The sequence below is a fragment of the Lutra lutra genome, chromosome 9 (genome assembly GCF_902655055.1).
Source record: "Lutra lutra chromosome 9, mLutLut1.2, whole genome shotgun sequence".
Lineage (NCBI taxonomy): Eukaryota > Metazoa > Chordata > Mammalia > Carnivora > Mustelidae > Lutra > Lutra lutra.
This window is the reverse complement of record NC_062286.1, coordinates 121,513,450-121,538,113: the sequence shown is the minus strand read 5'-3', so window position 1 is coordinate 121,538,113 and position 24,664 is coordinate 121,513,450. Positions and strand designations below refer to the sequence as shown.

Sequence of the window (24,664 nt, the reverse complement as noted above, 5' to 3'; positions counted from 1 at the left end):
CCTCATTCTGCCCCAATAACTCCCAGCTCTCCAGTCCTACTCCAACCTTGTCCCTGAGTTCTCATCCAAAAGCAAAGTCTTCATGGAGGTCACATGCTCCTTCCTTTCCTTCCTTTCCCCACCTTCACAGCCCTTAGACCACCTGGCCCCCTTTTCCTTGCTTAGGACAAGGGAACTCTTTCCTGCCTCAGGGCCTTTGCACCTGGATGTTCCCTCTACCAGGAGTGCTCTGCCCCAGATCCTCATGTAGCTGCTCCTTCCCTCAGTCCAAATATCACCTCCCCAGAGAGGCCTCCCTGACTCCCCCGCACCATCTAGAGTGGTGCCCCTCCCCCACTCTCATGTCACCCAGGTTTACTCCCTTCGGAGCATTTGTTCATTTATTTTGTTCATTGTCTGTCTCTTCCTCTAGATTGTGAGCTCCACGAAAGCTGGGGCTGGGTCCTGTCCATTGCAATATCCCAGAGCCTGATCCAGTGCCTGAAACATTGGTAGTAGTTAGGAAATGTATGTTGAGCGGAAGAATGCATGAACGGTCAAGTGAATGAATGGCCAGTAACCCTAAATGTCCAGCACCTCCTGGCTGCCTCCCCTTCAAACAGGACCCTGAGACTCAACACTGCTGAATTCTGGCTTTCCTCTGGAAGACTTGCTTCTTCCATGTCCGCTTCCTAGTGGCAGCTCCAGGACCTGGGCTGGAGGCTGAGGTCCCCCTGTTCCTCCTCTCTTGTCTCAATGGCCTCTTCCCCCTCAAGCCCACTGGCCGGGTCTGGCAGATCCCCCCTCTAAGCCAACTCTCAGATCTGCCCCTTTCTTTCCATCCCTGCTGCCTTCATCCTGGACCTGGCCACCATCATCGCTCAGTAGGGTCAGACCAGCCCAGACCCTGCTGTCCACGCCACCTGACTCTGCCTCCTAACTGACCACAGGCTGAAGCCCCAACTCTGTGGCCCAATGACAAGGGTCTTTGGTGACACAATTCAGGTGGTTTCTCCAGCCTTAACTGCCACTACACACCCAACCTTCTGCCACCATGACAGCCCGTGGGGGTGAAGTCTCCAGACCTCTATACAATGCTTCCCACTATACAATGGCTTCTCAGAGCCATGCCCCTGCCCAGGTAGGGGCTGCTTCCCCCTTCTTTGGACAGGTGCCTATTCTGGCTTTAGCCATGCTGCCCTCAGCCTGCATGACCCCACCTAGCCATCAATCGGATTCCAAACACACGTGAGGCCCTGTCCTAGGAGCCTCTCCAACATTACTTCATATCATCTGGATGGCAACCCACTTTACAGATGAGGTCCCAGAGGTTCAGTGACCTGCCCAGGGTCACATGCCAAGGAACAAGTGGAGTCAGGATTAGAACCCCGATCCATCAGACTCTAAAAGGGGACTATGAACTCCTTGACGGAGGGGTGGAGCATGTCAGGCTTTCCTCTCACGGATCTTCAGAGCCCAGTGCACATGGCTGGGCTCAACAGTAAATAATCCCAGGGAAACCCTCTGGATAAGAGGGCAGAAACTACGGGGAGAAAGATTTTGGCACAACCTAAGAAAAATTCCAACAGTGCGATGAGCTCTGTCCAGGACAGGGTGAACTTGGGTGTAAGCAGAGGCCCGAGGAATGCTGGCAAATGTGAGGAGGGGCTTCTGTCCTGAGCAGGAGTGGCCTGGAAGACCCCTGAGGTCCCTGACCTATTGCTGAAGGTGGTATTGGTACAGGGGACTGTTCAGACACAACTCCAAGCCACTCCCTGCCCATCTCCCAGACCTGATGCCCACCACGTGGAGTCAGGACGCTCTCAGGGGCCTCTGCCATTCTTCAGAAGCAGCCTTAAGCTGCCTCCCTGCTAGGGTGGTTGGTATTTCATTCATTCATTCATTCATTCACTCATGAGAGAAAGAGAGAAAGCACATGTGCAAAAGAGAGTTTCTGGGGCAGAGGGAGGGAGGGGCAGGGAGGAGCAGAGGGAGACTCTCCAGCAGCCTCCCTACCGAGCTCAGAGCTCAGTGTGGGGCTCCCTCTCAAGACCCCGAGATCACAACTTGAGCTGAAACCAAGAGTCAGATGCTCAACCAACTGAGCCACCCAGGCACCCCCGGGGTGATCTATATTTTAACTGAGATTTCTGAACACCCCAAATTCTGCACCTTCAGGCACTATGGCAGACTGGGGAAGGGGCAGCGTGTCCTGGCCACCTGCTTCACAGACACTGGTTATGGTGGGGTTGGTGCTAACAGCGAGCAGCTCCTCTCTGCCAGGCCCAGTGCTGAGCACTTTGCCCCTCACTGAACCCCACTTCCCAGGGCAAAGACTCAGGGGTCACTGTTCCAGTCTGTAAGACAGAGAGACTGGCGTGTGCAGCTGGGTATTGGCTGCCTGCCTCCGCGGCCCGGCCCCTTCCACTCAGCCAGGGCTGGCGGCTGCCGGGAACAGTGTATTGAGTCCGGTGAAGAGCAAAAGAGGGGGCAGCTCCGGAATGCCGGGGCTGACTGCAGGTGCACTGTGAGAAGGGCCCTCCGCGGTGGATGTGGTTTAAAGTTTTTGGGGCTTTGGAGGCTGAAGAGAGCTGCTCTGGCCCTGGTCCCCGGGGCTGGCTTTCTCATGAAGGACATAGGTTTTATAAATATCTCAGCCCTCCCATGGTTCACATGGCACGGGGAATTAGGAGGCAAATTAGGAGGAGGGGGAGGGTGGGTGTCAGCTGTGCAGGCAGCCTCTTTGGGGATGCAGAGTTCATGGTCAGAGCAGGCAGGATTAAATGGCTTGTCTATTACCCATGGCCACTGGTCTCCAGGCCACTGAGGTCAAGGCCAGGTGGTAGGGGCAGGTGCTTCAGATAGAATTGTACCTCAGGGTACAATTTGAGTCAAGAATCACTGGCCTTTGTCGGCGATTCCTCAGTTGAGTTTCCAGAAGTAGGGGGAGAAGAGCTTGACCCCAACTATTCATGTCCCCAGTTGCCAAGGTCAGAATTCAGTCTGGGGTCAGGGTCAGGGCTTAGCCTGGGGAAGGGGTGAGGGTTTACTGATGGGTCAAGGTCAGGGCCCAGTCTGTGACCAGGGTCAAGATTCAGACTGTGGTCAAAGTTGGGGCTCCCAGGGTGGACACATCACCTCTGACACTGGAGTCTTACTGAGGGACAAGCCAATTCTTCTGCAATGACACTGAGGCCTAGGATCCAGGACTCTGCTTTATCCTGGGGAAGGAGCTGTGACCGTGATTCAGTCAGACCAGAGAAGACAGCAGTGGAGGTGTCCCCTCTGCCCCCACCTAGGACTGCTATTCTGGGCCTCTGTAAGTCACAACGTGGGAGTTCAATATCAGGGGACACCACGTGGCAGGCAGTAGGTAGTTAATGACCCAGCAGGAGGCGAGTCAGAGCCCAGAGCAGCGCCATGGTGAATGAGGGTGAGGGGTGGGGCGGAACTAGTTTTGGTCAGGGAGGCGGGAAGCTGGGGTTTAAGGCCTGCTATGTCCCTGCCTCTCTGTGTAACTTCAGGTTCATCCCTGTCTTCTCTGGGTCCCAGCTCTAACACCATGGGGAGGGAGAGTTTCTAAGTTCCCTTTATCTGTGAGAGGCCATGAACGGATGCTCGCTGGGATGGACCTGCTGGGGATCTCATGACTTCCACATTCATCTCTAGGGGTCAAAGTCTTGTTTGACCTTTGAGGTCCAGGGCAAATATCACCTCTTCCATGAAGCCTCTCCTTACTGAAATTCACTGCCCCTTGGCCCAGTTTGCACACTTCTGAGTCCCTGATCCGGCCTGGGGCCCACTCTGCCAGGCGGAAGAGGAGGTGTGGTCCTGACTATCTTTCCCACCAGACTGGGAGGCCAAGAGCTCAAGCTCTATCCCCCACCCCGCAGTATCCCGGCCTGCAGGGTCCCACAGCCACGGCACCTCTGAACCTCGGACCCTTTGGAGAACAGAGTTGTAGTGGTTTCTACCGTTACAGTGCTTCCTAAGTAAATGGCATGGGAGGCACGGTCACTCTGCACACACCTGAGCCCTTAACTGCCTGTTTCCCTTTCAAGTGCACTGTGAGCCCGGCCTCTCCTTGTATTTCCCCTTTTCCTTTGAATGGTGAGTAGCTCAGACGCAGATGTATAACCTAGCTTTAGCGAAGTACAACCGGAATTAGCTCGCTTCCGTCTTTCTTGTTTCTTCTCCTGATCTTCTATTTATTTTTTTCTTATTTATATAAAGGAATACAGGAACGATGCGAGGGGGCGCCTGGGTGGTTCAGTCGGTTAAGCCTCTGCCTTTGGCTCAGGTCATGATCCCAGGGTCCTGGGACTGAGCTGCACGTTGGGCTTTCTGCTCCATGAGGTGTCTTCTCCCTTTCCCTCTGCTGCTTCCCCTGCTTGTGCTCTCTTTCTTTCTGTCAAATAAATAAATAAAAACTTAAAAAAAAAAAGATGAGGAAAGAAAGGAACTGAGGAAAGCAGCAGGAAATCTTCACAAATTAGACTCATAGTTATAAACGATATATTCTAGGGTTCACATAGAGTGCTTAGCCCTAAGCGGTTGGCTAAACCACAAGGGGCCTTCGCTAAGCTCATGACTTGGCATTCATTATCTGCTCTAATCCCCACCACTCCTATAAGGGAGAGGTGGGCCTTCTTGTTACCTCTGTGCTGAGGGTGGGAAAGCAGAGACATACAGAAAGGAAGGAACTTGCCCAGGACACAGAGTGAGAAAGAGCCGGAGCTGGGACTTGAACCCTCGGGCTCCCAGGCCAGCCTCCTTAACCCATGTGCTTTCTCGCCTCCCCAGCCACAGAATGCTGGCATCTCCAGGTCAAAAGGGTCTGCAGGTTTGTCCACAGCTATGAACTCAGGCCCATTAAAGGTCTGGCTCAATACACAGTTGTTTTCAAACTTCCCAAAGAAACTTTTTGTTTTTAACTTGAGAGAGAGAGAGAGAGAGGACACAAGCAAGGAGAGGGGCAGAGGGAGAGAGAGAAGCAGACTCCCCATTTGAGCAGGGAGCCTGACGACACGGTGCTTGATCCCAGGATGCTGGGATCATCACCTGAGCCAAAGGCAGGTGCTTCACTGCCTGAAGCCACCCAGACACCCCCTGCCAAAGAAACTTTTAGACAAACCCTGGGGCAGGGGTCAAATTTTTTAAAAAATGGGTAAGCCTGGGGCTGCCAGCAGCAGTTCCACCATCCCAAGGCCAGCCAGAGCTGCTGCACCCAGCTGCAGAAGGAGACCTCTGCAGGGTCGCTCATGGTACAGTAAGAGAGGAAAGCAAGAAACAGCCCGTGTCCTACAGTAGGAAACCAAGGGCATAATTTCCATCCAGGCACACTGTAGAATATTATGCAGTTGTGAAAAAGAATGAGGTCTATCTCTATGTAGAGACCCGAGGAGAAAAATGTCCAAACCACAGGATATGTAATGAAAGTAAGCTGCAGATCAGAATATGTTTGCATTTATGAGAAAAGCACGTGACATAAAACAATGCTCGTAAAATTGCAGAGAAAAAGATGTGGGAAAGTCTGAAGACCCCAGACTTACATCTCTAGCCTGGATCTCCCCCCTTGAACCCCAGACTCATGTATCCAACTGTCCATTCATGTGTCCACTCGGCATCTCTAACTTCACATGTCCAAGCCTGCATTACTGTAAACCCACAAACTTGCTCTTCCCACAGTCTCCCCAGCCCGACTGACAGCAGCTCCACTTTCCCAACCGATCACAACAAAACTCTGGATTGAGCCTTGATGACTCCTTGTCATTCCCACAAGCAGCCCAGTAGCTAATCCTGCTATCTCAGCTTCTCAGACAGAGGAGGTAGGGGTGGTCTTAGCTTTGACCAGAGCTCGCCCGGGCATTCCATTCAACTCTGGGCAGCTCCCCTAAAGAGTGGGCACGCAACAGTGACCATCACAAGAGTCATGGAGAAGTAATAATCTCAGGAATAATGTTAATAGCTATCACTTCTTGAGCAACCCCACCAGGCCCAGGACTTGTCATGCTCCACATCATTTATATCTCTCACTGACCCTGTAAGGTGGAGAACCTATTATCTCCATTTAACGAATGAGGTCCAGAGAGGTTGCCTGACTTTCCCAGAGTCACACAGCTTAGAGGTAGGGCAACAGCAATTCTAACCCAGTGTGTTGAATTCAATCTCAAAGACGCATAGTGAAGCCAAGTCCTTGAAGAATATTGGAGAGAACTGGAGTTGGTGAGTTGGAGTCTGGAGAAAGTTGCTGAGAGGGCAGGGGCATCTCTGTCAGCTCTTGGAGGTCAATGAAAAATGGGCTAAGGAGGGGGGATTTCTGTTTTGGGGGCTCCAGGATCCAGGGAGGAAGTGGGTCATAGTAAGACAGTAATTTCTAGCAACTGGAGCCCCTCTTCCTCCCAAAGGAGTGGGTTGCCTTGGTTGAAGGGAGTCCCAGCTCCAGAGATGCCTGACAGGGCATCCTGTTGTGGGTTCCATTCCTGGCAGCAAAGCAGAGTGGAAGGAGATCATGAAAAGGAAGAATCAAGGACAGGGGAAGGGGCTCCAATCCCATGAAGAAGCTACTTTGGTGGTTCCAGCAGCAGGTGGGACTGCCCTCCCGGCGTATCTTTGAAAAGGATCAGGGCATCTCGGGTTGTAACAATGACTGGGGAGTGTGTGTATGTGGTTTTCTCCTGGCATCTGGTGCCAATGATTAAATCAGGGATAATAAAGAACCCATAATGAGCGGGACAGTCCAGCTCAAGAAAGAATTGTCTTACCCCAAGTGTCAATTAGTCTCTGTTGGAAAAACAATGAGATACCATAATTAGTGTACAATTGGAATAGACAAAAGGATAGACAAAGGGGTCAATGGGACAGAACCGAGCTCCTGGAAATAGATCCATAAATACATGGGCATTTAAACATAAAACAGGGACGTTATTTCAAAACAGTGAGAAAGGGACAGAGTATTCAATAAATCTTCTGGAACAAGAGACTATCCACGTAAAAATGAAGTTAGATCCCTACGTCATACCACATGCCAAGATAAAATTCCAGGTGACCTAAAGACCTAAATATGGACCATAAAAGGAAAACAAAGCTTTAAAATTATTAGAAGGAAACACAGCATATCTTTATGACCTTAGGTGGGGAAGGCCTTCTTAAGTCATTAACAAAAGCAAGTAAAGATAAAAGTGATGCTTTATTACATCCAAAATTTAAACATCTGAACAGAAGAGACATAAGCACAGTTAAACACAAGCAACACGCTGGGCAAAGATATTAGCAACAAGCATGGCAAGGACTCATAAGCCCAACATATAAGCCTCCGAACAAATTAATAAAAGAAAGGTGAGCGGCCCAGAAAAAACTGGGCAAAGTATGATAGGAAATTCAGATGTCCGTTAAACAGATAAAAACGCTCAGCCTCTCCAATAGTCAGGCAATGCGAATGACAATGAGGTGTTTTCTCCCAGCAGATTGGCAAAATTAAAGGCTGATGAATCAACACGGGGAGGCCCAAGGAAATGGGAACTCAGATGTATCACTAACTCAAGTGGACTGACTACCACGGAAAGGGATTTGGCAGTGTTTGTTAAACCAGAAATGCCTGCTTCCAGAGAAACGCTCAGGCGCGTCCACAAGGAAGCTGGCTGCTTACGGCAAAGAATGAGAAACACCGAGACATCCACTGGCAGGAGGATGGAACAAAATGTGGTATTGACGTGCTGTGGAATGCTGCTAAGCCAGAGAGATGGGTGAACTACAGCTGCACTTGGACTTGGACAGATGTCAAAAATAGGATGAGGGGAAAAAAGCAAAATGCAAAGGTAACTCATTTATGACAATATAATTTGCATAAGAAAACCATGCCAAGGACACCCTTGAGCTCAGGTTTGTGCAAGTTCTCTCCATCTGGAATGGGTTTCAGTATTTTCTTTCCCTTCCTTCCTCTCCCCTCCCTCCCTCCTCTCCTTCCTCCCCTCCTCAAACATGTTTGCTCTGTACTGATGTGTGCTGGACAGGAGGCCATAAGTTGTATACTTGTCATGAAAAGTCCTCCCCTACCACTGAGCCCCAGAATGACCTTTGACCCTGGCTGCAGACAAGCCCTCCCCCGAGACCCCGCGTCACACGGTCTCTCAGGGTCTCTGACGTGAGCACGTGAGCACGAGCCTGCCTCCTGCTGGCTGCATAGCTGTGGGGAGCCTCACAGGAGACTGTGGGTGAGGTGCCTCGTATCTCTTAAAGTACCTGTGGGAGGCCCGGGTACTAGGGGCTGACACCAGCCACGGCAGAGGAGGATGGCTGGCGGTGCTAAGCTCCCCGCCTTCCTTTCTCCCTATTCTCCTCTGTCATTCCTGCCATCTTTCCCTCCTTTCCCTCCTCACTTTGCTTTAGTGCCAGGCCTAGGAGCCAGAGGAGGGGGAGGAGGGTGCCGCCAAATCTCTGGGACCAGGAGCCAAGGCCACCTGCGTTGGGCTGGGGAATCAGATCTCTAGGGCCACAGGGGATCATAAGAGCAGGTAGCCGCCTCCTCTGCCAACGGCAGTCGCCACGATCACGTCCAGGGCCTCAGATGGTCACAACGGGGGCCTGGAGACAGGGTGGCTGAGGACAGCCTAATTGGGCGTGACAACAGCCCTGTGAGGCATATTAAACTTGGAGCTGTTAGAGTGCCTGGTGGAGGAGCAGCCAGAGCCGGCCCGGCCGCTGATGCCCACAGGGGCGCTTGGCTCTGGGGCTTGAGTCTGCCAGCCTGAAGGAATGTCTGTCAGCTGGGGCTGCCAGGTGCTGCCCCAGCCTGGCTGCCAGTCCCATTGGGAAGTGACACTGGTGGCTCAGGGTGGCAGCTCTAGGCCCTTCTCCGCAAGTATTTTCTGGGACTTGCTGTGCCACTTTGGGGGGCTTCCCGCCCTCCTCTGCGTCTTATTTCTAACAACGGATCTGTTTGTCCTTTCGCACACACTGTTTCTCTTCTGATCCTCAAAAGCTCCCTGTAGAGAAGTGATCACAGCACCCTTTTGCCCTGTTAGAGATGGAGAAACAATCCCAGAGAGGTTAAGTGACTTATCCAAAGCCACACAGCTCACAGATGGCAGATCTAGGACTTGAATTTTGGATGTCTTTGATACCTGGTTCCAGTTTGTGACACAATGTCAATTTTCATCTCCCTGGAGCCTGGGCCAGTGGTGACAGGAGAGTGGTGGTGCTGTCTTGGGGAAGGAAATACAAAGAAGAAAGCCAAACCCAGTCTGAGTCCTGCTGTATGGTCCCAGCAGGTCACATCCCTTCTCTGGGTTGGACCAGATGACACCCAGGATCTTTTCTAGACTTGATGTTCAAGTCTGTGGTTTCTAGTCCTCAAGGCTTCTCAACTCCATCACTTTCTAGCTAAGTAACCTTGGGAAGTCTCTCCTCTCTGCTTCAAATCTATAAAATGAAACAAGGAACTCTTCCCCAGTGTGGCTATGAGGAAAGAGTGATCAGACTTGTCAAGCACCCAACGTGCAGTCTGGTACATAGTCAGTGCTCAGTAAATGGACATTCCTGTCTTTTCTATATAATCCCTGAGCCTCAGGCCCCATTCAGATCTGGCTCAAATCTCACACCTTCCAGAAAACCCCATGAGGTTCAAAGAACATATGTATTTAGTAATATCCTCATACCTTCCTCTGTGTGTAACACTAATATTACTTCACTCATGCATCAGTTTACAAAGCTCAGCCCCAACCATCAGCTTGTGAAATGCTATCAACAAACGTCCTATTACGACTAAAGAAACTGAGCCGAGAGAGAGAGAGAGAGAATCCTCAGGTCACTTGAATTCTCTATGCTTTTGTTTGCTCACATTTAAAATGGAGATACATGGGACGCCTGGGTGGCTCAGTGGGTTAAGCCGCTGCCTTCAGCTCAGGTTATGATCTCAGGGTCCTGGGATCGAGTCCCACATCGGACTCTCTGCTCAGCGGGGAGCCTGCTTCCCCCTCTCTCTCTGCCTGCCTCTCTGTCTACTTGTGATCTCTGTCTGTCAAATAAATAAATAAAATCTTTAAAAAAAAATAAAATAAAATGGAGATACATATGAGTACTTCCCCCATAGACTGGTGTTTAGAAATAAATGTCATAGTACATAAAACATTCTTAAAAGTGTACATGGCCAGACAGTAACATGGGCCCAAATCAACCTCAGATATTTCTGATCCAATTTGTTCAATGCCAGGACCAAAGTTTCTGAGCTCCTAGCTGGGTCCCCCAGAAACCAGTCCTGGAAATGATTAATGAGAATTATCTGAAGAAACAACCATGGACAGCAGCCCCAGAAGACGAGGGCACAACATTCTCTTCAGCACCACGGACAACACCTCTGCCACCAACATCAGGGATCTGGCAGATAGGTCCTGTGTACCCCGAACAGCCAAAGGACAAGGTCAGTGTCAAACCCCTGGCCCATCCTACGGTGACCCTGAAAGCCTCTATTTCCCAGCTAGTTACCTGCTCTGCTATTTATAAAGCCCAGAATGGGCCACTTGCATTTCCATTGCCAGATGCCCTCTTTTATTCCAGAGTCCTGTCTTCTAATTTCTCACCCAGCGATTGGGGTACATCCAGGAGGTCTTCTGTGGGTATTCAACCGGGAAACCTCACCTCCCCAGACCTAGAGAATCTCCCAGACCTTCCTTCTTTTCATTCCTGGCCTCATTTCAGACACAAGCAGAGATGGCCACTGGGCACAGTGTCATGGCCAAGAGTGGCAGCAAGGGCCAGGCTGACTGCCACCTCATCTCAAGGGCTGGGCTCACTGCCCACTGAATAAAGAAGAAGAGCATTTATGATCCTTCAGTCTGTCCCACTCCATCAGTCATCCCTAGGGCCATCTTTTATTGGTTCCTTTCCCATTTGATGAGGACTGAATTCCTGCTCTGACCACCTCTATCTCTAACCTTACTGGCTGCTGTAAGGGTCTCATCACAAACATCTTGAACTGCCTTGGGCCCTTCCTCGAGGACCCTCAGGGCTTCATTTCAGTGGGGATGCCAGCAAAGTCAGCAACTCAGTCTGTCTGAGACAGCAGGAGGGAAAATGAGGCACAAGAGAATATTAGTGTCCTCCTCTTATAAAAAGGAAGAAGGCCACCTCCTTAGAGCTCTGATAAAATGAGATGGTGTGTCTATCACCAAGCCTGGTATATAATAGGTCTGATAAAATGAGATGGCGTGTCCAGCATCAAGCCTGGTATATAATAGGTCTGATAAAATGAGATGGTGTGTCCAGCACCAAGCCTGGTACATAATAGGTCTTAACACCTGTTTTCCCTTCCCAACAAGGAAAATATAATAATGGAGATGATGACCACTACCAATACTGGATGCCTTCTCTGTGCCAGATAGTGGGTCAAAGTCTTCAGGGATACGGAAGGCAAGGATTGTTATATTCATTTTGTTAACAAGGAAATCAAGGCTCAGAGGGACCAAGATGCCTGCCAAAGGTCACACAGCCGAGCAAGTTGACAGAACCAGATCTCTACCCTCAAATTCCAGGCTGCTTCCCCACCTCTAGCAGGCCTCAGATAACTATAGTCACCCCTACTTCTCACCTGGGGACCCAACACAGCCCATATGCTGCCTGCCCACATCCAGTGCTGGAAGCTCCATGCTGAACTGGTTGGCTGTTGACAAAGTGCCAGGCCCAGACACTATGAGAATGGAAGCCGAGTCCAGACTCCTCACCCCCAACCCCGGGGGCCCCAGGAGATTTCAAGGAGCTCAGATGCAGTCCTCTCTCTCATCCTTGCAACAGTTGCCTCCCCTGCTAACATGGCAAGCTGGCCTCCACCCCAACTGCCTCTGTATCGCTCCCACACTCAGAGGCATGGGGCCTGTGAAGCACCTACCATCATCCCCAGCATCACTGATATTCCACACAGGACCCGTCATACCAGTCATACAGGTGAGGACTGGCCTAGGGAGGAGCTGCAACTCACCCCAGGACACATAAACACACGTGATCTCGGGACTCCAGACTCCTCTTCCAGTGCTCCCGCCCCTAGACTGTGGGCTCAGTGGGAGCAGCAGCCACCACACTCTTGTTCACTGCAAAGTCTCCAGCACCCACCCACAGGCCTGGTCTACAGAATTTTCTTTTTGACTTCTGTGGGGAGAGGCAATGTGTTACCTACTTTCTCTATCCGGCCCAAAGAACTCTGTATAGAGTAGGCCCTTAACGAGTATTTCTTAAATTATTTCATTCATTCAATCACTACCTATTGAGTGTTTGATGTATGCCATGCATTGTTCGATGTGGTCAGACCACAGCAGTAAGAAAACACAAACAAATGGACATTCCAATCCTCTTATGACACTGATGGGAAGGGAGTGACTATGTCAGTCCCCTGCCTGTTTCCCCTACTCAGTGCGAGTGCCGAAAGAGCAGGGACTGTCCCTGTCGCATGTCCAGGACTGTATATACTGCCCAGAACACAATGAATGCTAGCCAAACGAATGAATGAGTAAATGAATGCAGGCAAAGCAATAAAACAAAGGCAGCTACCATTTATTGAGAGGTGGCTCTCTTCTAAGTGCTAAATGTTTTATGCACATGAATTATGTCACAGAATCTTCCAACAGCCCTTGCTTTGAGGTGGGCACTTTAAAGTAGATCCTGCTAGCTTTCTTTTGCCAAATTAACAGAAGCACCCTGTTGGAGAGATTGACTTCACCAGCTTCCCTTGCAGCTACGGTGGCCGTGTGGCAACATCTGGCAAATGAGATACAGGCCAACAAGCCCACTGGGTGGGGCTTCCGGGAAATCCCTTGTTTTCCTGATTAGGGCAGATTCAGAAAGCATGCAGTCTTCACTTCCTTTGTCCTGCCTGGAATTCAGACCCAACACCTGGGAGGCAGAGCATCCATTTCATAGCCATGAGAATGAAAGGTACCTGCTAAGGGTGGCCGGGGCCTGAGCCCTTGATCACTCCCTTGCATTGCTGCACCGGCTCTGCACTGTCTGCTGCTGGATCTTTGTTATCCGAGAGGAATAACCTCCTGGATGTTTATATCATGGTTAATTTCCCCCCTTCTATTACATTCAGCCAAATGCAACGCCAACTGATTCAGTATTATTACAACAGGCGAGGCTCAAAGAGATCAAGTGAATTTCCCTAAGTCACACGGCACCCAAATATCTAGAACTGGCCTCTGGATCTAATGCAGGTAAGTGCATCAGTCTGTACTCACTCTCCCACCTACTGGCATTGCCACCTGCTGGCCCAAGCTGTGAGGAAGCCCCTCCCCATACCCCACACTTGGCTCTCTAGTAGGACTCTTCTTGACCACTCTGGGATCTGGTTCTAAGTTCCCCTGATGTCCCCCCACCCACCGCCGCCGCCACTTACCTGACTCCACCCCTAGCTACCCACAGGCCCAGATCCTCCCTTCAAAAGTTGCAGGAATCTGCTCAGATGCCCCACTCCTTTGAAATGCACTCTCCCCCATTCCTGTTCATCCACCACTATCTGGTCCAGAATCACCCCACTGACTGCCTCCAACAGTGTGCACAGCAGGCTCTTGAACAATCTTTGCAGACAGGTCTCCTGGTTCTCATCTCTTCCCCACTTCCTGCACCCATCACCATTCCTTAAGTGCAGTTTTGATAGGACCCGGCATTCAAGGCCTTTAGGATCTGACTCCTGCCCTCTTCCGAACATCTGCTCTTGCTGTTCCCTCTGCCTCCCGCTTCCCCCCGACTAGCATTTGCAGGGATCCTTCAGACCACAGAGAGGCCCTCTCCAACCATCCTGCCTCGAGTTGGTACCTACCAACACCATCCCCCATCACAGGGTCTCCCAGCCCCTGGGTCTACCTAGAATCTTGTCAGTTCACTGTTTGCATGTCTGTCATCTACTCCCCTTCCCCCAATAAGAACCAGAGCTTCTTGAGGGCAAGAAACATGCTCATCTTTTCCGCCAGTTTCCCCAGTGCCTGGCGTGAAGCCCAGTACTCAGACTCAATCAGGAAGTGCTGAATGAAGCTTAAACTTGCTTCCCACGCCTTCCTGCCACCTACCTTCTACTCTAGCCAACTAGAACTACTTAAGGTTCTCTGAACCCTCTTATTACACTTGATGCCCAATGTCTCCCCCAACTCTGCCTCCAGCCAGGCCTTCCTCTCTCTCCCATCCATCCAAACCAAGCTGTCCTGTGTTGCATGGCCTCAGGAGTCAAGCAGATGGGCATTCCAGATGCCAGCGGGGGTGAATGAAACCTTGGGACTTAGAGTGTATGTGTGTGTGTGTGTGTGTGTGTGTACATGCTGGGAAACCAGCCACCACTACTTTACCCTGGACGTGGAAGCCTCTTATATCTCCTTATTCATCCATTTCTGCTTCCGATTACTCCTATTTGAGTTAATTCTGAAATGCCCCAGTATTCCCTAAGTAGCTACCACTGTAAGAAAGAAGGAAAGAAAAACACAAATATTTACGGAGCCCCTACTATGTGCCAGATGTTGTTCTGGAGCAAATAATAACAATGATGGTGATGACAATAGCCCTAGTATTTGCTGAGCACTTCGCATGTACCTGACATCATCCTAAGGGCTTTTAATCAGATAGACTATTACTATCCCCATTTTACAGACGAAGAAAAAAAGGCTCAGAGAGTTGGAGCCACCTGTCCAAGGTCACAGAGAAAATAAGCAGTCTTGAGCTCAGATCGCTCTAATCTAAAACCTGCTCCTCTGCCAGGCAGAGCTGGGCAACACCCTGGGGTCTGGGAGGAGGCACTGCTTCCTCCTGCAAACTCCTGCTGATGAACGCAAAGCTGGAAGCCACCACTTCCTGACCAGGGGCTCTCCTGGGTTAAGACAGGGCTGGTAAGACTTACCCTCATCTGCAAGGCTGTAGACCAGTGCTCCAGCCCCCAGGAGGACCAGGCCCAAGGAGTCGCGGGCTGGACGGAAGTCCGTGAGCCTGGGCTCTGCTTCCGTGGTAAGGCTGAAGATTTTCCCAACAGCCAGGGCCAAATTTATCTGCCAATCCCCCGAAGAGCTGATTCCAGCGTCTGTCTGGAAATGTCAGCCCGTGTGGTTGGAGGAACACGGGGAGAGTTTTCCTCTAAATAGCAGGAAGCATATGGGAGGCGGATGGCACCCGCCGCCCCAACCTGCCAACTCTCACTCAAGCAGGAGCTAAAAGGGGCCCAGAAGGGTCTGGAATTCCTACCACCTCCTGGGGTGGGGGAGGAGCTGGAGACAGAGAGAGTGGCAATGAGAAGGGCCCCCGGAGCAGGCCCTGAAGGCCAGGCAGGCAGACAGGAACACCTGACTGACAGACAGCAACCCCCGAGGCCCTCCAGTGGCAGTGATACACCCCAGAATTTAGCATAACATCAACAACAGTAATAACAGTCACCGCAGGGACAGTAGCACTTGCTCTGCGCCAAATCTGGGTTAAGCACTTTATTTGGATGATTTCACTTCAACTTTGCAACCAACTCTAAGATAGGTGCTGCTGTTTTTCCTACATTACAGATAAGGAAACAGGATCGGAGAAGGAAAAACATGAAATCAGAGATTCTTTGGGCTGGAAAGGACCTTCTGTATCCTTAGCTGAATCACAAATACTCTTCCATCAAGTTGTAGTGCAGCTTTTTGAATATTCCCAGTGATGGGGAGCTCATTACCACCCAAGTTAGCCCATCTGCAGAGAGCTCTTTGTATCCAAAAGGGTTTCCTAGCCCAAGCTGGAATCTCCTTCCTTAGAGTTTTTTCTGTGAGTATCAGACCCAGACTCTGTCTTCCCCGAGAGACAAAGAAAGGCAGGGAGTAAGGCCCCTCCAGGTCTCTGATCTCCCTCTGCAGGTGACAAACCTGGTTCTTTGTTTACTCTTGGACCCCTCGCTATGGTAATCAGAGCAGCCCCCAGCTACCAGCACTCCCTTAGCAGAGCCTCCCCCACGAACACCCTCCTCTGACCTTCCTCATAATCCCTGGGGAGGTACTATCATCACCCCCGTCTTACAGAGGACAAACTGAGTCTCCAGGAGGGGAAGAGACTTGCTGGTCATTCAGTGAGGGCATGGGGACCCTGGGCCGCTGCTTTAAGTCTCATGAAAGCTGAAGAGGTACCTGCCGGCCCCCTTGGGGACTCGCTTACGGACACTCACCCAACCGTTGCCAGGATTCACCTCGATGCCGGTCCACAAGCCCTCCAAGCCCACGCCACCCTTTTCCCCTGCCGTAACACCCACTAAGTCCCCAAGCCCTGTAAAATCTCCCTGCCACGTGCCCTTCTGCGCCATCCCTATGGTCTTGCCCTGCCCACTGTTCTCCCCAACTGTCACCAGCTCAGTGGCAAGACCTTCTTAATACCTAGACCTACCCTGACTTTGCGTCCTTTTCAACCCAAGGATCTGATACAAACTTCCCCACTCAATAGTAGAGGCCTTCCCAACTCTGGCTCAGGTGACCTCTCCAGTTCCCCTTGCCCGGACACCTGGGGCTTAAGAGCTTAGCAGGAGGCAGGTGAGATCTTTGCGTAGCCCACTTCCCCAACCTGGCTCACCCTTCCCAGATGTCTCCCCTGAAGAACACTTGTTCATCCCGTAAGACTCCTCTGAGAGGGGTAGAGTGAAGTTCTCTGTCCCAGGAGATCCCTGACTGATAGACATCTCTTTCTGGTAAGTGCATCAGTCTGCTTCCCCTGCCTTCATTGATGGAGACGCCTTTTCCCGGCTGAGCTGCCCCAGGTAGGGGCTGCTGTAATGCATCTTCGTGGCCTGAGGTCCAGCACAGCACCTGACACATGGTAGGCACTAATACATGTTTGTGGAGTGTGAGAGTGAAAGACTAAGCATGAGTGGCGGGGCACAATGAGGTATCGGAGATGACCTAGGAAACACGGCTTGTGCATGTCACAGCTTTGATGTATCAGAAACAAAAAATGCTGCTGTCACAATAATCATCAACGTTTGATTAATGATGATTTTGTTGACTGTCTCCAAATTTAGGAGGATATCAGGGGATGTTCTGGGATGCCTGAAGCTTCCAGAATAAAGCTGTCCAAGCCTCAATAGATGAAATGACCAGGGCTCACCTACAGACAGGATGGGAGGAGATGATGAGGAGGGCCGTGCAGGGGGTTAGGGGTGTAAGAGAGTCCCCATCCTAGGCCTGCCTCTAACTTGCTCTGTGTTGTTGTATAGGTGGCTTGGCCTGTCTGATTTTCAGTTTCTTATTTGTAAAATGCAAAGGGAATTTGAAGAATTGATGGAAGCCGATGTGTAGTCAAAGATGGAAACACTGCCTCTGCTGTCAGGTTGATAGGATTCTTTCCATTTGGGCTCCCAGCAGGGTATGCAGACCCTCAGAGCTTGCTGGTCTTAGAATCCTCTGGCCGGAAAATGCAGGCCCCTGCCAGCCCTCTGTCACGTCATTTGGGAGGGAGACCTCAGTGGCAGGACTGTGGACTGGATCCTGCAAAGGAGCTTTCTAACCAGAGGTGGAAGGAGCAAGAGTGAGTTCCCCATCTCTGGGGGTATGCAAGCTGTGGCTGAACACCTCAGGACAGGAATTCTGACCCAAGGTAGGAAAGAATTTAGACCAGTAGATACGGACCTGACTCCTTCAAGGTTATGCTCTCAGTACCAGCTAGGCTGAGCCTGCTGACGTTTCTTTCCTCCCACAACATCCCACAATGTCTCCCTGCTGCTTTCAGGGTCAAGTCCAAGCTCTTACTGTAGCATTTGAGGCCCCTGTGTTCTGGGCCCACCACTGCTCTTCTGCTGATGGTTCCCCCACCACATGCCTTGGGGCCTCTGACACATTGTTTCTTCTGCCAAAAGTGTTTTTCCTGTACTTTTCTTGGCTCCTCGGCTTACTGTCACCTCCCGCAGAAGACCTTCCTTGCTTCAAGCTGGCTTTTGTGTTCCCTCAGCCCCTGCATGCACACCCACCTTCCAGATAAATCATCTGTTGGCTCATCTCTTTCTCCCTCAATGATGGCAAGACCCTCAAGGGCTTCCTACCAGGGCCAGCGCAGGCTCTCGACACAGAGGGCCAATGTCTCCTGAGCTGAACTGGCACCTCACAGACTCCAATGTTCTGATTCCAAGAGAGTCTAGGGCTGCCCCCATGAGCTTCTGACTGTAAGACCTTCTCAGGATGGTTCAATAGTTGTACCATTTCTTCTGATTATGAAAGTCATGCAACTTGCGCAATTCACGTAAGTCCAGGAGGGGGAGTGGGTGGTATCTGGCCACTTTTGGACCTTTTTTTTTTTTTTTTTAAGATTTTATTTATTTGACAGACAGAGATCACAAGTAGGCAGAGAAGCAGGTGAAGAGAGAGAGGAGGAAGCAGGCTCCCCGCCAATCAGCGAGCCCAACAAGGGGCTCGATCCCAGGACCCTGGGATCATGACCTGAGCCAAAGGCAGAGGCTTTAACTCACTGAGCCACCCAGGCGCCCCACTGTTAGACCTTCTTGAGGCCACAGTCTACATAGTACTGGTGGTGTTGACTCACTTCCGGCTGGGGTGGAGAGGGGTGCACAGGCCCGGCTGCCAATCAGAGCAACTGATGGGGGGTAGGGGCACATCCACAAATCTGAACAGTCAGTGCGAACACTCAATCCTGGGCCTTGTGTCTGAGTCTTGCCTATTCCTCAGGATGGCTCCTTATTGCCTATATGATAGAGCCCTATAAGAACATAGGGATTAAAAAAAAAAAAAAAAGAACATAGGGATAACCCAGAAGAAGCAGAGTGAGAAATGGGGAGGAGACTCAAGCCCTGGGGAGCCCTTGAATTCTGCTGAGCCCCTGGATTCTGAGGAGCCTGACTTACATCTGGACTGGACAAATTTCAAGCCAATAAATTCCATTTTTGTTTACATCATTTTGGGCTGGGTTTCCTGTCACTTGTATCTGCAAAGTACCAGAATGATGCGAGCACAAATAACAGTGGGGCTCCTTCATGTCTCACTATCCAGAGGAACCTGCCATGAACAGTTTGATGGTTTCATTCTGGGGGTTTCTCTGAGCAGGAGCACACATGTATTTATACGTATTTTTTTTCCTAACAAAAATGAGATCATACAATATCTACCATTCTGTAACCTCCTTTTTCCTTAACAATGCACCGCGGACTTATTTCCATGTCAACAAGTATAGATCTACGGCTTTGTCTCTACAGTCACTGAGACTGCCAGCATCTGGCTGGACGGTGATTTATTTAACCATCTCTAGCTGATAGATAATTGGGTAGTTTCTCATTTGTGACCATCATCAGGAGAGGCTCAGTAAACTTACTTGTAAAAGGCCCATGTTTGCTCTTGCTGGATTATTTGTGACTAAGATTCTATGAATCCAGGAGTTTGACTTCACAACTAGAAGTTTCTCTCCCTGAGATTTAAGATTCTCTGAGTGTCTGGAAAGGTAGCAACTGTCTTCCTAGGCAGGTTTTGCAGCTATCAGAAAAAGCAAATCCAGGGCTAGGGGTGCCCCATAACAGCATCTCTGGCAAAAATATTCACTGACAGATATGCAAGCGAGTTGGTCGGGGGGTAGCCGGACCTTGGGGGTGGGAGGGTCCAGCCAGCTGTGTGCACCTGGCTAAGCTCCCCACCTCCCTGGGCCTTATCCCCCAGCTCAGGCTGACTCGTAGTGACCAAGGCAAGAGACCAGCCTCAGGGACCAGTCAGCACTGAGAGCCCATGCAGGATGTGACGAGCACGCAGTCTCTGTCACCTTTCGCAGTCACGGTGACAACAGCAGCTGCCCGCAGTGATGCGACACCCGCTTTGTTCTAGTCCTCTACATGCTTTAACTCACGAAAGCCCCACAGCCACCTTTGGATGCTGTTCTTGTCTCTGTTTCACAGAAGGGACAACTTCGCTTCAGAGAGCAAGAGAGTGGCTTGTCCAAGGTCACCCAGCCAAGAAAAGGTAGAGCTAAGGTACGGCCCAGATCTGCTGATGCCCCAGCCCCTGCCTCACCCCATAGTACTGCGGTAAGGCAGCCGGAGAAAAGAGCTGCCTCAGGCAGCACTGTGGAAGCCCAAACCCCCTGTCCCTCCCCACCAAGTCCTAACACTCAGAAAGGACTCCAGATCTAGAAAAGTATAAAGAAGACAGCAAAGATCTCCCATGCCCCCACTGTGAACAGTTTTCAGAAACACATGCAGCTCTTAAAAAATGATATCATGCTGCCCGTGCTGTTTTATAACCTCTTTTTTTTTCCCCCCAACTCTACAATACTCGGAAGTTCCTTCCGCAGTGGGGAATCTCGGGCCGCAGCTCCATTCCTAACAGCGACAGTGGGTGCCATTGGAGGACTTCAGTAAATGGATCGAACTAGTCTCCTGGTGATGGACATATAGGTTATTCCCAACGGTCCTCCGACAGTCAACAGTCCCCAGTGAACATTCTCTAGCACGTTGGGATCCCCGTCATACTTTAGGCGCCGGCCGAGCGGTCACACCCTTAGAGAGGCCATCTGGGACTGGAGCACATCAGTCAGGTCCCCCCCCACCCCCGTTTGTATTTGCAACATCACCTGCTAATTTCCTCCACTGCCTTGATGGGAGTCACTTCCCGTGCGCCTTACTTGTTTGGGTGATCACGTACTATCTGTCTCTCCCCAAGGCTGTGTGCTCTGTGAGGGCAGAGACTAGCAGGGACAGGCACTCGACAAATGTCCTGGGAAGGCGGGAACGCCTCTGCGGCTGGTGCCCACTCTTCAGAGCATCAGGGTCTGGAGATGCCCTCTCCCCAGCCACATCCCCAGTACCAGTTCAGGGACCCACAGTCATGGGCTCCTTCAGCTTTTGTGCCTGGTGCCTGACGTGCCAGGACCCCAGCCCCAAGCAGTGCTTGCTGCATGCGTGGGACACAGGGCACTGGAGTGAGACGGAGCAGCTCTCCCGCTCCCCAGCTGTGTGGACTGGGGCCGGTCATTTCCCCTCTCAAGGCCTTAGTCGCCTTATCTGTAAAATGGGGCCAATACCACTGATCTCGCAGGGTGGTTTTGAAGATTAAGAAAGATAATGAATGTGTTTAGCACAGAGTAGGTCCTCCGGAAATGGCAGTTTGGTCCCCGTGCAGTTAGTTCCGAGTTTGGGTCTGACCCTGTTTCACCTAGATGACCTCTTTTTATCTTGGATGATTCCTGCATATGCCCTGGCCTCCTTCGCTGGCCTGTCGCTAGGGATGGCCCATTCCTAGCCTTCAAATGGCTAATGTTCTGCTCAGGGTCAGTCTCCCAGACACATCTATTGCCCACGGCCACGGACACCTGCTTGCCCTCCAAGCCTTAACAATGCAAGAGGCACTGACATGCGTCGGAGGAACAGGTGCAGGAACCCTCTGCCCTTTTGGGCGAACTTCCTGGTCCCCCATCCCCAAATATGGGGTAGTGATGGCCAAGTCAGCCTGTCCGGTTTCTCATCCCATCTCCCCCCCCTTCCCCGGAGCATTCTTTGACCCCATAACCAGTAACTTCGCCTCTCTGAGCCTTGATTTCCTCCTCTGAAAAATGGCCACAATAACAACATCTGTGAGGATTCCGTAAGATGAGGTAAAATACTTAGCAAAGAGCCTGACGTTTAGCAATTGCTCAATAAATAGTAACTGTTACTGTTATAACTGCTTTTTAGCTTTTTGACAATGAAATAGAACACAGAGGGAAAAGTGCACAAAGCAAACGCTGGGGCGCCTGGGTGGTTCAGCGGGTCCAGCATCTGACCCTGGATATCGGCTCAGGGTTGTGAGACGGAGCCCCACATTGGGCTCTGTGCTCAGCAGGGAGTCTCCTTGAGAGTCTCTCGCCCTTGCCCTCTGCCCCTCCCCCTGCTCACACTCTCTCTAAATAATATAAATCTTTCTTTAAGATGTGGACTGCAGGGGCGCCTGGGTGGCTCAGTGGGTTAAGGCCTCTGCCCTCGGCTCGGGTCATGGTCCCGGGGTCCTGGGATCGAGCCCCGCATCTTCCCCCTCTCCCTCTGTCTGCCTCTCTGCCTACTTGTGATCTCTGTCTGTCAAATAAATAAATTAAAAAAATTTTAGAAAAAAAACTGTGGACTGCAATAAATTATCATAAAATAAAGCATGGTGCCACCACCACCTGGGTCAATGAATAGCCTACAGTGCCCCCCCATCCTTCTAGCCTCTCCTCACACAGGTGATCCTTTCCCTGACTCTGTTGCTATTATTACTAATGAAAAGCAAGTGAAGAAAAAAAAAAACACGTGGCTACTCTGTCCTGACCCAACTAGGCTCCCAGACCCCCCCTCCCCTGCCGCCTCTGCCCCGGGTGTGGAGACTCCCCATCCGGTTTCCCAACTTTGGCTTTGGCTAATCTTTAAATAACCAGTTTGTTAGCAAAATAGCAGCAAGTAACACCTCCCTCGCTCCCACCCGAGCCTCCATCTTTCCCACAATGCTGACGGCTGCTCTCCCAACTCGTGCCAAGGAATCCCGTTCTCCGTCACTGGGCCACACACGCCAGGGACTGCCAGCCATGCTGTTATGTCAGCGGCCATGGTCCTGCCCCTCTGGCCATGCCCGGCTGGGGGGAGATGGGCGTGGGCACTGAATGGCGGTCATTTTCAGGAAGGACCAGGATGTCGGTGCCCAAGCCCTGTGCCCCAGGTCCATGTGCCTCAGTCTTCCCATGCCTCGACCTCCGACAGGGTCGTTGCTAGTCTAACTGAGATCAGAAGAAAATGAAGCACTTAGTGTCAGGCCAGGCCCAAAGTCATTGCTCAAGAAATGCTTGCCGTGGTTCAGGTTGCTCAAGCTCTATATTCAGTCCCTGGGGAGGTCACGCGGAGCCCAGGGCATGACCGGGAGTGCTGGCAAATGATGACGTCCCACAGACACTCACAGCTCTCAGACCATGATACCCTTATCACTTCTTTTCTTGCAACAGCATCTCAGCCAAATGCAATAGGTGTCTGTGGTCGTTACAGCAGGCGGAGGCCAGTCTGGGGGAGTGGGGTTAGGGAGCAGCTAATTAATAGGGTCATTTCCCAGTTATTAATGAGGCTGGCACTACACGAGTGTGCAGCTCCTTGTTCTCACAGAAGAAGCCCTTCTACATACATTATATACAGCAAACTTCATGTTTTTTTTTTATTATTATCCTATGACATTTGCATATTATACATATTTACGAGTCTTTTCCCTTCTCATAACCACCCCATCAGGGAGGCCGGGCAGCTGCTGGCAGATAAGAGAATTGAGACCAGAGGGGCTGGCCATCCTGCTGACCTGAGCTGACTGCGAGCTCTCTGGGAGCAGCAGGGACCAGCAGCTGACCCAAAGGCCAGTGGGTTTTGGGGGCCTGCTGGTGTCCGGGTGGAGGGAGGGGAGAGTGCCTTCTCTCCTCTCCCTCTGCCTTCCTTCCACAGTTATCACTGTGTACCCATTCTGAGCCGGGCGCTGCACCCGCTGCTGGCTGTCCACTGGGGAATGAAACCGTCCTAGCTCACCTGTGAGGAGCTGAGGCCAGATAAGGAGGCAGATCCTAAACCAGCTGAGGGTGGGGGGTGACCGCGGCCAAGCCCCTTGAACTGCTGGAAGCCTCCGTTTCCTCATCCGTGAGCGGCCTTGGGAGGCGGCAGGAGGGTGAGGTGCAGGAAGGTAGTGGGGGTCAGGCACCGTAGCTGCCACCGGGTGGGGGCGTGCTGTTGCCATGGATGACGGGACCAGGTGTGGGTGCTCTGCGGCGCCCTCAGACGGGCAGTCGGAGAGAAGCGGGGTGCACCACCCCGTCTCATTTAGGGTTAGGCAAAGCAGGGACTGGAAGAGTGTGGGTGGAACAGGTTAGAGGGGCGAGAACAAGGGGGCTCCCCAAGATTCAGGAACTCCGATGCCCTCATCTCACCCCCTCTGTGGCTCCCAGCATGGCTCACTGCTCCCCTCGCCTTCCTGAGCCCGTGTCGCCCACGGCCCAAGCCCCTCAGGTGTGGCGAGAGCTGGCCTCCGAGGCCGACGGAGCCGGACTTGTGCACACCCTCAGGCCAACGGCTTCCCCTCCCGGAAAACAGGCGCAATCACTGTTCCCACCTCCTGGGGTGTTGGGAGGACTGAACACGACAAGCAGTTGAACTACGAATTGAGCCCAGACGAAGAAAAGCTCTCACCGAGGTCCCTCTGCCAGCACGTGGGCGCCACTGGGGGGGAAGGCTGGGCATCTCCCAGGCGTGCAGAGCGTGGGTGGGCGAGGGAGCAACCCCGATTCTGTGTGCCCAAGCTGCGGACGCCATTACTTACCAACCAGGGAGCTATGCGCAGAGGGATAATGGGAACCAGTCGGGAACCAGCAGGCGTCACCTCGGGAGCAGGCACTGGACCAAAGGCTGGCACGCACATCCCTCCGGGCACACAATCAGAGACTGGCGGGAAGCGGCAGGGGACAGGGGCCCTCCAGCGCCTGGACAGACCCGGTTCTGGCCACCCAGCACCTGGCGGAGAGGGAGGCACCAGCGTCTGTAGGAATGGGGGAGAATGTCAATGAGGAGGTGCCTGGAATAAACCCTCTACCCTGAGATGCCCGGACCGGCCCTGGGAACACTGGGGAGGAAGACACCATGGAGCGATCATCATAGAAACCCAAGTGTTTGTACAACACTACATTTTCCAGAGCACTCTGGCATCCTGGCTCATGTGGGCCCCCACATTATTTTTCAGAGGCGTATTTACAT

General features: G+C 51.7%; 1 protein-coding gene across 2 annotated transcripts in view; it reads right to left on the bottom strand.

The window, feature by feature from the left end:
* Positions 1-24,443, bottom strand: part of DLGAP4 (DLG associated protein 4) — a 139,548-nt gene extending 115,105 nt beyond the window's left edge. Inside the window, exon 1 of one of the 2 annotated variants that reach the window (XM_047744393.1) lies at positions 24,234-24,443. The gene's annotated coding sequence lies outside the window, so the exon portion shown is untranslated. The remainder of the gene's footprint in view (positions 1-24,233) is intronic. The other variant, XM_047744392.1, reaches the window with a different exon arrangement.
* Positions 24,444-24,664: the final 221 nt, after the last annotated feature.